General features: G+C 55.1%; 1 long non-coding RNA gene across 1 annotated transcript in view; it reads right to left on the bottom strand.

The window, feature by feature from the left end:
- Positions 1 to 4790: 4790 nt before the first annotated feature.
- LOC138246688 (uncharacterized) overlaps positions 4791 to 15550 on the bottom strand; it is a 28218-nt gene continuing 17458 nt past the window's right edge. Inside the window, exon 2 of the long non-coding RNA XR_011194333.1 lies at positions 4791 to 5273. This is a non-coding gene — a long non-coding RNA (uncharacterized lncRNA). The remainder of the gene's footprint in view (positions 5274 to 15550) is intronic.

The raw sequence follows: 15550 nt of genomic DNA on the forward strand, positions 1-15550 counted from the left end.
TTACCCCCTGACTTTTTGCCTTTGCTGATGCCAAGTTATGATTTGGAAGTGTGTTGAGGCCTGCTAATCAGGCCCCAGCACCAGTGTTCTTTCCCTAACCTGTACTTTTGTTTCCACAATTGGCACACCCTGGCATCCAGGTAAGTCCCTTGTAACTGGTACCCCTGGTACCAAGGGCCCTGATGCCAGGGAAGGTCTCTAAGGGCTGCAGCATGTCTTATGCCACCCTGGGGACCCCTCACTCAGCACAGACACACTGCTTGTCAGCTTGTGTGTGCTGGTGAGGACAAAACGAGTAAGTCGACATGGCACTCCCCTCAGGGTGCCATGCCAACCTCACACTGCCTACAGGTATGGATAAGTCACCCCTCTAGCAGGCCTTACATCACTAAGGCAGGGTGCACTATACCATAGGTGAGGGCATAGGTGCATGAGCACTATGCCCCTACAGTGTCTAAGCAAAACCTTAGACATTGTAAGTGCAGGGTAGCCATAAGAGTATATGGTCTGGGAGTCTGTCATGCACGAACTCCACAGCACCATAATGACTACACTGAAAACTGTGAAGTTTGGTATCAAACTTCTCAGCACAATAAATTCACACTGATGCCAGTGTACATTTTATTGTGACATACACCCCAGAGGGCACCTTAGAGGTGCCCCCTGAAACCTTAACCGACTACCAGTGTGGGCTGACTAGTTTTAGCAGCCTGCCACACACCCGACATGTTGCTGGCCACATGGGGAGAGTGCCTTTGTCACTCTGTGGTTAGTAACAAAGCCTGTACTGGGTGGAGGTGCTTCTCACCTCCCCCTGCAGGAACTGTAACACCTGGCGGTGAGCCTCAAAGGCTCACCCCCTTTGTTACAGAACCCCAGGGCACTCCAGCTAGTGGAGTTGCCCGCCCCCTCCGGCCACGGCCCCACTTTTGGCGGCAAGGCCGTAGGACATAATGAGAAAAACAAGGAGGAGTCACTGGCCAGTCAGGACAAGCCCTAAGGTGTCCTGAGCTGAGGTGACTCTGACTTTTAGAAATCCTCCATCTTGCAGATGGAGGATTCCCCCAATAGGATTAGAGATGTGCCCCCCTCCCCTCAGGGAGGAGGCACAAAGAGGGTGTAGCCACCCTCAGGGCTAGTAGCCATTGGCTACTGACCCCCCAGACCTAAACACACCCCTAAATTGAGTATTTAGGGGCTCCCAGAACACAGCAAGATAGATTCCTGCAACCTAAGACGATGAAGGACTGCTGAGCTGAAAAATCTGCAGAGAAGACGGAGACACCAACTGCTTTGGCCCCAGCTCCACCGGCTGTCTCCCCACTTCTAAAGACACTGCTCCAGCGACGCGTTCCCCAGTGTCCAGCGACCTCTGAAGCCTCAGAGGACATCCCTGCATCTAGAAGGACCAAGAACTCCCGAGGACAGCGGCTCTGTTCACCAAAGACTGCAACTTTGCAACAAAGAAGCAACTTTGAAACAACACACGTTTCCCGCCGGAAGCGTGAGACTTTGCACTCTGCACCCGACGCCCCCGGCTCGACTTGTGGAGAACAAACACCACACGGAGGACTCCCCAGCGACTACAAGACTGTGAGTAGCCAGAGTTGACCCCCCTGAGCCCCCACAGCAACGCCTGCAGAGGGAATCCTGAGGCTCCCCCTGACCGCGACTGCCTGCTTCAAAGACCCAACGCCTGGTAAAGACTCTGCACCCGCAGCCCCCAGGACCTGAAGGATCCGAACTCCAGTGCAGGAGCGACCCCCAGGTGGCCCTCTCCCTTGCCAGGTGGTGGCTACCCCGAGGAGCCCCCCCCCTTGCCTGCCTGCATCACTGAAGAGACCCCTTGGTCTCCCTTTGAAACCTATTGCGAACCCGACGCCTGTTTGCACACTGCACCCGGCCGCCTCCGTGCCGCTGAGGGTGTACTTTTTGTGCTGATTTGTGTCCCCCCTAGTGCCCTACAAAACCCCTCTGGTCTGCCCTCCGAAGACGCGGGTACTTACCTGCTGGCAGACTGGAACCGGGGCACCCCCTTCTCCATTGAAGCCTATGCGTTTTGGGCACCACTTTGACCTCTGCATCTGACCGGCCCTGAGCTCCTGGTGTGGTAACTTTGGGGTTGCCCTGAACCCCCATTGGTGGGCTACCTTGGACCCAACTTTGAACCCTGTAGGTGGTTTACTTACCTGCAAAACTAACAAACACTTACCTCCCCCAGGAACTGTTGAAAATTGCACTGTCTAGTTTTAAAATAGCTATATGTCATTTGTGTGAAAACTATATATGCTATTTTGCTAATTCAAAGTTCCTAAGTGAAATACCTTTCATTTAAAGTATTGTTTCTAAATCTTGAACCTGTGGTTCTTAAAATAAACTAAGAAAGGATATTTTTTTATACAAAAACCTATAGGCCTGGAATTGTCTCTGAGTGTGTGTTCCTCATTTATTGCCTGTGTGTGTACAACAAATGCTTAACACTACCCTCTGATAAGCCTACTGCTCGACCACACTACCACAAATAGAGCATTAGAATGATCTCTTTTTGCCACTATCTTACCTCTAAGGGGAACCCTTGGACTCTGTGCATGCTATTTCTTACTTTGAAATAGTACATACAGAGCCAACTTCCTACTCCCACGTAACACTGCATGGTTATTGGTACCGGTAACAGAATTAGTATCCATTTTGTACTTAATTAATGTTGTGTTATATATTATTACAGCCCTGATGAAGTCTAAGGGGAGCTATCCCTGACGAAACACGTGTTAGTTGGATTGATGAAAATCTTAATGTTATTTGGTGCCGATTCATTGTGGAATCAATTTGACTTGGATTCGATGAGCAACTAATGAATATTTACTGGACTCTATTTGAACTCACAGGACTAGAGCGGATGCCAATTGGGCATATATTGGACTGTCAAACAAGTAGAATAAATACGTTATTAAGTGTTGTAATAATGTTCTTTATTGCATAATTTTACCAATTGTTAGTGACTGGTTGGATGTGTGCCTGGTGAACATTAAACAGAGACAGAGGGAAGGTTTGCAGGCTGCAGAGTGGATGCACGAGTGGAGAGCGTGTGCCAAGAGTGGATGCACGAGTGGAGGGCGAGTGCCCAGAGTGGATGCACAAGTGGAGAGCGCGTGCCCAGAGTGGATGCACGAGTGGAGAGCACGTGCCCAGGGTGGATGCACGAGTGGAGAGCGCGTGCCCAGAGTGGATGCACGAGTGGAGAGCGCGTGCCCAGAGTGAGAAGGCATCTGGAGAGGAAAGCCTCAGAGGATGTGGAGGCTGAGAGATCACAGAGTGGCTGAAAAGCATCTTAAGAGTGGAGAGCTCCCCTGGAGGATGAGAGCACGTGCACATGGTTGCAAAGACTAGTGAGGTTTGGGAGTGCAGATATAGGTTGGATGGTACATATGTGTGGTATTCAGGGCTGTTAGGGGAAGTGACGTGTGGATATACAGCTTGTGACGCAGATGTGGAGACCAGATTCACAGCGCGGGAAGCGCATATCTTCAGGATGCGGTGGGCGTGTGGAGGGCAGATGTTCAGGATGAATGGTGCGCTCACAGCACATGTGGAGAGTTTACAGCAGACTGCAGGGTGGAAAGAAAGAGTAATTAATGGAGAGTGCACACAGAAGGTGGATAGAGGGTGGAGGACATGAGGAGGAAGGAGGCAAAAAGATTGGGATGACCCTGCAAAAAGGGCTAGGTCCAACAGGTGGAAGTTGATTGCCCTCTGTATCTCCTTCACACATGTTCACATATAACCTCGTTTACAATTGGCTTTTAGCTGCTGCTCTGTGCTCCCTGCAGAGGGGCCAAGGAAAGGATGGGCTTGTATTCTCAACACCTCCATGGCCCCCTTAAAGGCGCTGCCTGGGTATTCAGGCGTCCCGGATTCGATGGTACAGACCCGGTTCTTCACCAGCTATTCCAGGATATTTAGATCATGTCTCGGTTCTTATACGGGGGTTTGGGGGGGGGCACCTTTATATGTACAGGACTGCTTGGCAGCTGTCACCAGAAGGTGGTTGGATCGACACTGAGTTTAAAGACCGATGTTTTAGCCACTTGGCCTGAAGTTTGTACCTTGGACTTTTCTCCAGCATCAGGGTGACCCAGCCCGTGCCTTTCCAAGGTAGGACCGTTGACAGCGAGAGGGTGGAGTGGGGTCTGGGATGATGCCCAAACTCTGATAACAATCTCTATGGGGCAGTAAGACCAAGCGACTTTGCTCGATGGCAGGCGATGGTGCATAATGTTGGACTCAGAGTCTGATCAGCAAACATGTTTCTGGTAGGGTCTCCGATGGAGACAATGGGCAAGAGCCAAAAGTCACCATTGCAGGAATGGCTTCTCACTGCTGCAGAATTTCACTGAAGCTGCCATTTTTTTTTACGTTCAAGTACTGCACTTTACACAGTTAAAAAAGCATGTAAAGTTTCAAGTTGCCCGAGTCTGCAACCCCTTGTTAAAATATTACGTGGCTACATTTCACAGAATGTGCAGTATAGTTTGCATTCTTTGAATTCATAATTTGGATATCCCAGCTGCCTGGTTTAGAAAATACTTCACAATAATTTCATACTCTATTGCTGCCTAATCCCATTGGCCCTACCTACAATTGATCAATTGGAATCCAAACTAACATGTTTTAAACATTTTATCACAATATACTTGTTAATACTGATTATTAAAATAAAATGATGTACATAAGCTCAAACATATTTACCTGTGAGTGTTCTTACATGTCTTATGAAGCCCACTGTATGCTAATTTGCATTTAAAGAAAACTCTTTTAATGCCTAAATAGTGTTCACTGAGTAGTAATCAGCAAATATTTCTAAAATCACACCGCAGGCTGGGACTTTCTTACAAAAAATGAAACCAAAATAGTGGGTGTATTCTTGGGGTAATCAACAAATCATTCTCAAAACATATTAGCAGTGCTTAATTTGTAAATAAAAATGTGCCAGTCCACAAAGCGCTCCTCCTAAACACGCGGCTGCTGCAATGAAATGTGTGAACGCGGAATACCGAGGCAGCGTAATCCTGAAGCCATCTCGAGCCTCTTCAATCCATTTAAAGACACTCTCTGTCCCTTCAGCTCACTCTTGCAGATTTCTGCTTTCTCCCATTGTGACGCCTTTTCGTTTTTCTCTTCCCCCGTCTTTCCCATGTGTGTCTTTTACTCGCAGTCACTGCTTGAGGTAGAAAAATAGGCGCCGGCCCTCAAACGTAAGTGCCGGTGCTCCGCATCTGAAACAACAAGCACAAATTAAGCACTGCATGTTAGAAAGAAATGATGCTTGTAGAGTTTTAGATATATATATTCAAATCAACTAAAAACCCATTGGATCTTATGAAGTAATCAGATACTCATTCTTTAATCCTCCTGAAGTCATCAGTAATAGTCACACCTTGGGAAGTCATTAGGTACTCATTCTGAAATCATCCTGAAGTTATCAGGAAAGTCACACCTTTTAACTTCATCACATAGTCATTTTTTAATTCTCCTGAAGTCATTAGGAATAGTCACACCTTGGGAAGTCATCAGATACTCATTTTCAACTCATCCTCGAATCATCAGGCTTAAGTTTCTAAACTTTGCTGATGACTTCAAGAGCTTGATGATGTCTGATAATGTGAAAATGACTTCTACAGTAGTTGGATGATCATCCAATGACTCTGGGATGGCATCTAAAGTAATCCTGTTTGACCTCTGGTCCAAAGAAAGTCTGGAGCCAGGAATGCCCATATGTGAGACCCCCGACGTGTAACCCCAGGCGTGGGATCTCTGCCGTGAGACCCCAGTTGTGGGACCCCTGACATGAGACCCCAGGTGTGGGACCCCTGACATGAGACCCCAGACGCGAGACCCCAGACGTGAGACCCCAGGCATGGGACCCCTGACATGAGACCCCAGTTGTGAGACCCCTGACATGAGACTCCAGGTGAGGGACCCCTGACATAAGACTCCAGGCGTGGGACCTCTGACATGAGACCCCATGTGTGGGACCCCTTCTGTGAGACTTCAGGCGTGGGACCCCAGACGTGAAACCCCAGACATGGGACCTCTGACATGAAACCACCAGGCGTTGGATCCCTGATGTGAGATCCCAGACGCAGGACCCATGATGTGAGATACCAGGCGTGGGACCCATGGCGTGGGACTTCAGGCGTGGTATCCCTGACGTGAGACCCCAGGTGTGAGACCCCTGACGTGGGACCCCAGGCGCGGGACCACTGACGTGAGAGCCCAGGTGTGGAATCCCATATGTGAGACCCCTGATGTGAGACGCCAGGTGTGAGACCCCAGAGGTGGGACCTCTGACATGAGACCCCAGGCATGGGATCCCTGATGTGAGACACAAGGCATGGAACCCCAGGCATGGACCCCATCCGTGAGACCCCAGGTGTGGAATCCCATATGTGAGACCCCTGACGTGAGACGACAGGCATGGGCCCCCTAACATAGGGCCCTTCTGCTGTACCTCACGCGTTCGACCCCTAGGTCCGGACTGGGAACCCAAAGCAGCCCTGGCAAATACTGTCAGACCAGCCCCCATAGGGTGCACAGCGGGTGAGCCTGACCACTACAAGGGTGCTTGGGGGTTTCCTCCCGAAAACATTTTGGGACAAATGGCAAAAACAATGCATTCTACAGCACATTTGTTATTAAGGGGGTCATTCTGACCTCGGCGGTAAAAGGCCCTTACCGCCGGTCAGAAGTCCGCCATTCTACCGCCGCGTCCGCGGTAAACCGCCACGGTCATTCTGACCCACAACGGACAAACCTCCAAAAATCCGACATCCACAGCAGGCCGCCACATCAGCGGCCAGTGGTAAACTGGAGATGACCAAACCTCCACCGCCACGCCAACAGAAACACGCCCATGTCATTCTGACCCACAAATCCACGCGGCGGTCTTTCAACCGCGGTAGTCCATTGGCGGTACACACCGCCGCGCTCAAAATACACACCCAGCACCAACACACAGCCACATTGGACATTTTGAAATACACACACCTGAAACACATACACACACCACTCCCACATACCCAACACAATATAAAACACACACCCACATCACCCACAAACCCCTACGACCAAAGATCAGAGACGAAGGAGAGAGAGACACATCACAGAATAGAGAGCTACATCACACAGAGGCACACTACACCATCACACACACCACATAGAAGCACAAAGCACCACACACCAACACACTCATCACCACATACACCACCCCACACCTCATCCACACCACCCCATGGCACCCCAAAGGCACCCACGCTTTTCGGACCAAGAACTCCGGGTCATGGTGGAGGAAATTATAAGAGTTGAACCCCAGCTCTTCGGCTCACAGGGACCCCCACCCACTCCACCCGAATTCACAGCATGGGAGCAAGAGGTACTAAACATCCTGCATCCTGATGGCCTCGCTGGAGTACACGGAGGAATGGACTCTGGTAAGTACAATCTCAACTACTTCACCCCCCCCCAGCATGCTAACCCCCACCACCACCCTCACCCCCAAGCCCCCATCACACATCCTCCCTGAGAATGTCTCTCCAGCACAACCCACCCAACACCAACCCCTGCATGCCACCACAAACTATGGACACCCATCACCTAAGCATGACCACTGCACATAACCCCTCCCCCCAAAACACCCTCACAACACCTCCCCCAAGGGAATGGCAGCACTGGGGGACAAGGGCACCCATAAATCGCACGCAATAGCACACACAGAAACAATAACCATACTCTCTTACCCCATGCAGGACCCGAACGCCAACACACCGGTCAGGAGGGTCCAGAAATGTCCATCCCACCCCCGGAAGAGGCCCCCAGTGATGACAGCAGCTCTGTCGACCTAGAACCTGATGACCAGCCCGGACCATCGGGGACCTCTGGACAGTCGGTTCCCCACACACAGACACAGGCCACACCAGACCCAACCCCCTCTGGGAACAACAGCACAGCTCCCACCCAGCGGGCCCATGCCTCTGTCTCTAGGACAGGTCAATCAGCAGTGTGTCTGCCACTACAGGGCACCCAGGCTAACCCACCACCCCAACAACAACAGGGACCTGGGGGCAGTGGTAGTGGGCACACCGTCCAGGGGACAGAGGCCGGGGGAAACCGGGCAACTCGGAGGGCTGCTGTGCGACGGGGGGGAGGAGAGGCCCAGGGAACCCACTCTCCAAGAGGCCCTCACCACCATCATGGCAGCCTACCACCACTCCCAAGAGACGATGGCGACGGTACTGGCCAGGTTCCAGGAGATCCAGGCACAGCAGGAGGAACGCTACATGGGGTTCAGCAATCAACTCACCAACATCTCTACCGCTATGGGGAGCATAGTCCAGGCCCTGAACCGTATAGAAGACACGTTGCGGGACCATGTGGCACCACACAGGGCCCCTGTCACTAGCCCGGACCAGGAACAGCCTACCACCTCTGCCGGCGCTAATGGACAGGAGGCCCCACCACAACGACAGGCCACCAGAACCCCACCTCCTGCTGAAGAACAACCACCCCGCAAGAGGAGCCTGAGATCAAAAAAATAGACAGAGTAGGATGTCAAGACCCCCGCCAGCATGAGATACCCCCTGAAGTCATCCCACTGTCCCACATTGCCACCCTGTCCAACCTTGAACTGCCCCTGCTCCATCCTTCCACAGGCATATGGACAATGCACCTGTGAGACTGAGAACTGGACTCTGCCATGGACATTACTCCACCCCCACCCATCACCGTGATAATATCATGTACCATTATCTAGCACTACAAATAAATCACTCATTGCACTGAAATCAATCAGGAGTCAGCCTGTATTATTTACAAATGTATAACACATTACAGATCAATTATGTTCGGTTAACTTTGTGTTGAAAACATACCGATGTCAATAAGCATTAGTCCATGGGCTAACCAACCAGAAGTCACGCAGTGGGTCATACAGCACTGAAAAGGGAAGGGAAAATCAAACATCAGTTTAAAAGAACTGGGGGGAAATAGACAAAGTTGAGATGCAGGAGTCTTCAAGTAAATGTAAAATGGCGTGGGCGATTCTTACCTGTGTGCTACTGAAAATACTGTTGGATAACTCTGTCCCTGTTGTCTGTGTCGTCCTCTGAGTCTTCCTCCTCTTCACTCTCCGCAGGCTCCACAGCTGCTTCAACACCACCATCTGGACCATCCTCCTGCAGGAAAGGCACCTGACGTCGCAATGCCAGATTGTGAAGCATACAGCAGGCCACGATGATCTGGCACACCTTCTTTGGTGAGTACATCAGGGATCCCCCTGTCATATGCAGGCACCTAAACCTGGCCTTCAGGAGGCCAAAGGTCCTTTCTATGATCCTCCTAGTTCGCCCATGGGCCTCATTGTACCGTTCCTCAGCCCTGGTCCGGGGATTCCTCACTGGGGTCAATAGCCAAGGCAGGTTGGGGTAACCAGAGTCACCTATTAGCCACACACATTGTCCCTGTAGCTGTTCCATCACATAAGGGATGCTGCTATTACGCATCACATACGCGTCATGCACTGAACCAGGGAACTTGGCATTTACATGGGAGATGTACTGGTCAGCCAAACAGACCACCTGGACGTTCATAGAATGATAATTTTTCCTGTTTCTGTACACCTGCTCATCGTCTTTTGGGGGTACTAAGGCCACATGGGTCCCATCAATGGCACCAATTATGTTGGGAATATGTCCAAGGGCATAAAAATCACCCTTCACAGTGGCCAAATCAACCTCCTCAGGGAATAGAATGTAACTCCGCATGTGTTTCGTCAGGGCAGACAACACTCTAGACAAAACTTTTGAAAACATGGGCTGAGACATTCCAGATGACATGGCCACTGTCGTCTGGAATGAGCCACTTGCAAGAAAATGGAGGACTGACAGAACCTTCACCAGAGGGGGAATTCCTGTGGGTTGGCGGATGGGGGACATCAGGGCTGGCTCCAGCTGGGCACACAGTTCATGTATAGTGGCACGGTCAAGTCGGTATCGTAGTATGATGTGGCGTTCTTCCATTGTCGACAGGTCCACCAGCGGTCGGTACACGCAAGGATTCATCCTTCTCCTCGCAAGTCCCAGCGGACGGTGCTTAGGAAGGACAACATGGAGCACAGAGACAAGCAAATCACAGGTACGTTCACCACAGCTTGCATAGCACACGGTTATCTATGTATTGAAAGGCGTGTATGTGTGGCAATGCAAGGCCTAGGCCTGTGTGACGCAGTACAAATTATGCCATGTGGGCCCTTGAAATGGCGGCTGCCTGACCTGTGAAGTGGGACAATGGGATGTGAGGTCAATGCGCTGGCGTGGCGCACCGTGGCGGTAGGCGGTTGAAGACCGCTATACGAAGCCGCATTGGTTAACATTGAAGCCTATGGGTTTCAGGAGCCAATGAGGATGTGCGCCGGCGGTCGCGGTACGCACCACCGTGGTACGCACCGCCGCGGGCGTGACCGCCATTTTCTAGCTGATTAATCACTCGAGACCTGATCATCCACAGGAGAGGACCTATACTGCAAGTGCTGCTGTGACCTCGGTCTGGAAGTGACAATGGCTGCTGCGACTGGGGAAAGGGCCCCTGCCTTCACGTCTGAAGAGTTGGAGAAGCTCGTGGATGGGGTCCTCCCCCAGTATGCGTTACTCTACGGTCCTCCAGACCAACAGGTAAGTACACCGGGTGCACATGGAATGGGCGATGCCTGTGTGGAGTGGGGTGGATGTAAGTTGGTGGGGTGGGGGGCGAATGAGGAGTGCAACGCACAACAGATGAGAGCATGTGCCATTTGGCAAAGTTGGTGAGGGGGGGGCAATCACATCTAACATGCAGTTCATTGATGAATGTTTCCTTCCCACCTTGTACATGTCAAATAGGTCAGCACCCATCAGAAAGTGGACATTTGGCGTGCCATCGCCAAGGAAGTCCGGGCCCTGGGGGTCCACAACAGACGGGGCACCCACTGCCGCAAGAGGTGGGTGGACATCCGCCGCGGGACCAGGAAGACCGCCGAGTCACTGCTGGGGATGGCCTCCCAACCTAGGAGGGGTGCCAGTCGTACCATGACCCCCCTGATGTCCCGGATCCTGGCGGTGGCCTACCCTGATTTGGATGGGCGCTTGAGGACATCACAGCAGACACAAGGGGGTGAGTATCAGCACATTCTCCTATCTTTCTGCGCAGTGGAGGCGTCTGGGTGGGGGAGGAGGGCTGTGGGTGACATTAGGCCAGGGCGCTTTCTGTAGTGTAGTCCCCTCCCTTAGGCATGGCCCTGTGCTCCCGGCCCCCACCTCTGTAGGGTGACAAGTACAGCTATTGATGGTCCAGCATCACACATGTGCGCGTTTGTCGTCTCTAGACCTGTTGTCCTAGTCAGGAGTACTGAGTAGTGTACCCCGAATGCGCGGCGTAGTGCATGCACTCAACCTGGTCTTCGTTTTTCTCCTCACACCCTTCTTCTTCATCTTCTTGTGCATGTGTGCGGTCGGTGATAAAGCGGCAGCGGAGCGGTGCTTGACAGGAAGGGCCCAGCGGAGCGGTGCTTGAGACGGCAGGGCCCAACAGAGCGTTGCTTGAGACGGCGGGGCCCAGCGGAGCGGTGCTTGACAGGAAGGGCCCAGCGGAGCGGTGCTTGAGACGGCGGGGCCCAGCGGAGCTTGACAGGAAGGGCCCAGCGGAGCGGTGCTTGAGACGGCGGGGCCCAGCGGAGCGGTGCTTGACAGGAAAGGCCCAGCGGAGTGGTGCTTGACAGGAAGGGCCCAGCGGAGCGGTGCTTGAGACGGCGGGGCCCAGCGGAGCGGTGCTTGACAGGAAGGGCCCAGCGGAGCGGTGCTTGAGACGGCGGGGCCCAGCGGAGCGGTGCTTGACAGGAAGGGCCCAGCGGAGCGGTGCTTGAGACGGCGGGGCCCAGCGGAGCGGTGCTTGAGACGGCGGGGCCCAGCGGAGCGGTGCTTGACAGGAAGGGCCCAGCGGAGCGGTGCTTGAGACGGCGGGGCCCAGCGGAGCGGTGCTTGACAGGAAGGGCCCAGCGGAGCGGTGCTTGAGACGGCGGGGCCCAGCGGAGCTTGACAGGAAGGGTCCAGCGGAGCGGTGCTTGAGACGACGGGGCCCAGCGGAGCGGTGCTTGACAGGAAGGGCCCAGCGGAGCGGTGCTTGACAGGAAGGGCCCAGCGGAGCGGTGCTTGAGACGGCGGGGCCCAGCGGAGCGGTGCTTGACAGGAAGGGCCCAGCGGAGCGGTGCTTGAGACGGCGGGGCCCAGCGGAGCGGTGCTTGACAGGAAGGGCCCAGCGGAGCGGTGCTTGAGACGGCGGGGCCCAGCGGAGCGGTGCTTGAGACGGCGGGGCCCAGCGGAGCGGTGCTTGACAGGAAGGGCCCAGCGGAGCGGTGCTTGAGACGGCGGGGCCCAGCGGAGCGGTGCTTGACAGGAAGGGCCCAGCGGAGCGGTGCTTGAGACAGCGGGGCCCAGCGGAGCGGTGCTTGAGACGGCGGGGCCCAGCGGAGCGGTGCTTGAGACGGCGGGGCCCAGCGGAGCGGTGCTTGACAGGAAGGGCCCAGCGGAGCGGTGCTTGACAGGAAGGGCCCAGCGGAGCGGTGCTTGAGACGGCGGGGCCCAGCGGAGCGGTGCTTGAGACGGCGGGGCCCAGCAGAGCGGTGCTTGACAGGAAGGGCACAGCGGAGTGGTGCTTGAGACGGCGGGGCCCTGTTCAGCGGTGCTCTTCTGCACGGCGGGGCCCTGTTCAGCGGTGCTCTTCTGCACGGCGGGGCCCTGTTCAGCGGTGCTCTTCTGCACGGCGGGCCCTGTTCAGCGGTGCTCTTCTTCACGGCGGGGCCCTGTTCAGCGGTGCTCTTCTGCACGGCGGGGCCCTGTTCAGCGGTGCTCTTCTGCACGGCGGGGCCCTGTTCAGCGGTGCTCTTCTGCACGGCGGGGCCCTGTTCAGCGGTGCTCTTCTGCACGGCGGGGCCCTGTTCAGCGGTGCTCTTCTGCACGGCGGGGCCCTGTTCAGCGGTGCTCTTCTGCACGGCGGGGCCCTCTTCAGCGGTGCTCTTCTGCACGCCGGGGCCCTGTTCAGCGGTGCTCTTCTGCACGGCGGGGCCCTCTTCAGCGGTGCTCTTCTGCACGGCGGGGCCCTGTTCAGCGGTGCTCTTCTGCACGGCGGGGCCATGTTCAACGGTGCTCTTCTGCACGGCGGGGCCCTCTTCAGCGGTGCTCTTCTGCACGGCGGGGCCCTCTTCAGCGGTGCTCTTCTGCACGGCGGGGCCCTCTTCAGCGGTGCTCGTCCAGTAAGTCAAGGGAGCCAGACCTGGCCTGGACTCCCTGCTCAGTCGCCCCCCGACCGTGCTGTTGCTGGACCCTTCGGTGACGGAGACCTGGGCCCTTTGGTGTTCTCCCTAACACCCGGGATGGGGCTTGTGGGCCCCTCCTGCTCCGCGCTCCTGCTGGCTGACTTCTCCGCCCTGCTGCCCTTTCGCTCCTTAGATGGGGCTCTCGGGCCCTTGCCTCCCCTAGCTGTTGTGGCTGGTGAAGTGGGCGAACTTGGCTCCTTGGGGGCAGCCGTGTCAGTCCTCTCACGGCGGCCCTTTAGTTTCCGGGTCCTCTTGCCTGGTGGGGGGCTGGCTGTCCCCTTGCTGCTGAATGAAGTGTCACTGCTGGCAAAGGGTGGACTCCAGAACCCATGCACCACAGTGACACTCGAAGCTGGGCTGGTGGTGGCTGAGGTGCTCTTGGGACTCTTTGCAGATGGAGGGGGTGGGTCAGTGGAGGGAAAGAGGTCAAGATTAGCGAGGAAAACTTTCTTAGGACCAAGGTAAAAGGTAGGAGAAGTGGTGATGGGAGTGGAGGAAGAGGATGTGGTTGTAGGAGAGTCAGGTGTGCTGTCTTTGGGTGCAGGTGCTTGTGCTGGAGGCTGTCGTGAGGTGGATGGCTGTTGGGTGGGTGTCTGCCTGCGTTTGTGTGTCTTGGAAGAGGGGGTGACAGACACAGTGGGAGAGGACACAGGGGACGTGTAAATGGTAGTGGGGGTGGTGACTGCACGTGTGCGGACTGGACTGGAGGGTGTGCTGGTGATGGAAGCACTGGCTGATGTTGGGGTGCATGCAGGTGTGAGTGTAGACGACACAGGGAGGGAGGAGGGAGACGAGGAGGAGGGGGACACAGAGGTGGTAGTGACTGTTGGAATGTCTGCATCTGGGTGTTGCTTGGGTGAATGCTTGTGGGTTCTGTGGTGCTTGTGTCTGGATGAGCTGCCCTTGGGTGTTGAGGTGTGTGCAGGCTGGTCTGATGGTGTGGATGGGATAGGCTGAGGAACAGGAGACAGAGACAGGCTGGAGGCAGTAAGAAGAGGGAGGCTGGAAACAGGGACAATGGCTGCCGTCAGTGCTGAGGCCAGAGCAGTGAACGCTCGTTGATGGGCAGCCTGACCCGAATGAATGCCCTCCAGGTAGGCATTGCTCCGATGCACCTCCCTTTCTACCCCCTGGATGGCATTCAAAAGGGTAGTCTGCCCAACAATGATGGTCCTCAGGAGGTCAATGACATCCTCAATGAGGGCAGCAGGGGTAACAGGGGCAGGGGCTGAGGTGCCTGGGGCGAAGGAGACGCCCGCCTTCCTGGGCGAGCGGGCACGGAGCGTAGGCTGAGGGGCTGCTGGGAGGGCGGGGCTGGTGCGCTGGGTGGCGGCTGTACCTGTAGAGGCGGGGGGCCCGGATGTTGCCGCCACCGCTAGGGAGCTCCCATCCGAGGACGTGTCGCTGTCGCTGGTGTCACCACTGGTCCCCGTTGTGGTGCTCCCCTCGCCCTCCGGATCACTGGTGCCCTCGGTGTCTGTTCCTGGTCCCACCGGGGCCTTGTGACTTGCAGCTCCCTCGTGCTCCGATGCCAATTCTCCACCGCCTGATGATGCTAATGCACACATGCACAAGAAGATGAAGAAGAAGGGTGGGGGGAGAAAAACGAAGACCAGGTTGAGTGCATGCAATGTCAACACCGTTGGCGGAGAGGACAGACACAGGAGCCTCATGCACTAAGCCGCGCATTCGGGGTACACTACTCAGTACTTCTGACTAGGACAACAGGTCTAGAGACGACAAAGGCGTACATGTGTGATGCTGGACTATCGATAGCTGTACTTGTCACCCTACAGAGGTGGGGGCCGGGAGCACAGGGCCATGCCTAAAGGAGAGGACTACACTACAAAAAGCGCCCTGGCCTAATGTCACCCACAACCCTCCTCCCCCACCCAGACGCCTCCACTGCGCAGAGAGATAGCAGAATGTGTTGATACTCACCCCCTTGTGTCTGCTGTGATGTCCTCAAGCGCCCATACAAATCAGGGTAGGCCACCGCCAGGATCCGGGCATCAGGGGGGTCAGGGTACGACTGGCACCCCTCCTAGGTTGGGAGGCCATCCCCAGCAGTGACTCGGCGGTCTTCCTGGTCCCGCAGCGGATGTCCTCCCACCTCTTGCGGCAGTGGGTGCCCCGTCTGTTGTGGACCCCAGG

The sequence above is a fragment of the Pleurodeles waltl genome, chromosome 7 (genome assembly GCF_031143425.1).
Source record: "Pleurodeles waltl isolate 20211129_DDA chromosome 7, aPleWal1.hap1.20221129, whole genome shotgun sequence".
NCBI classification, from domain to species: Eukaryota; Metazoa; Chordata; class Amphibia; order Caudata; family Salamandridae; genus Pleurodeles; species Pleurodeles waltl.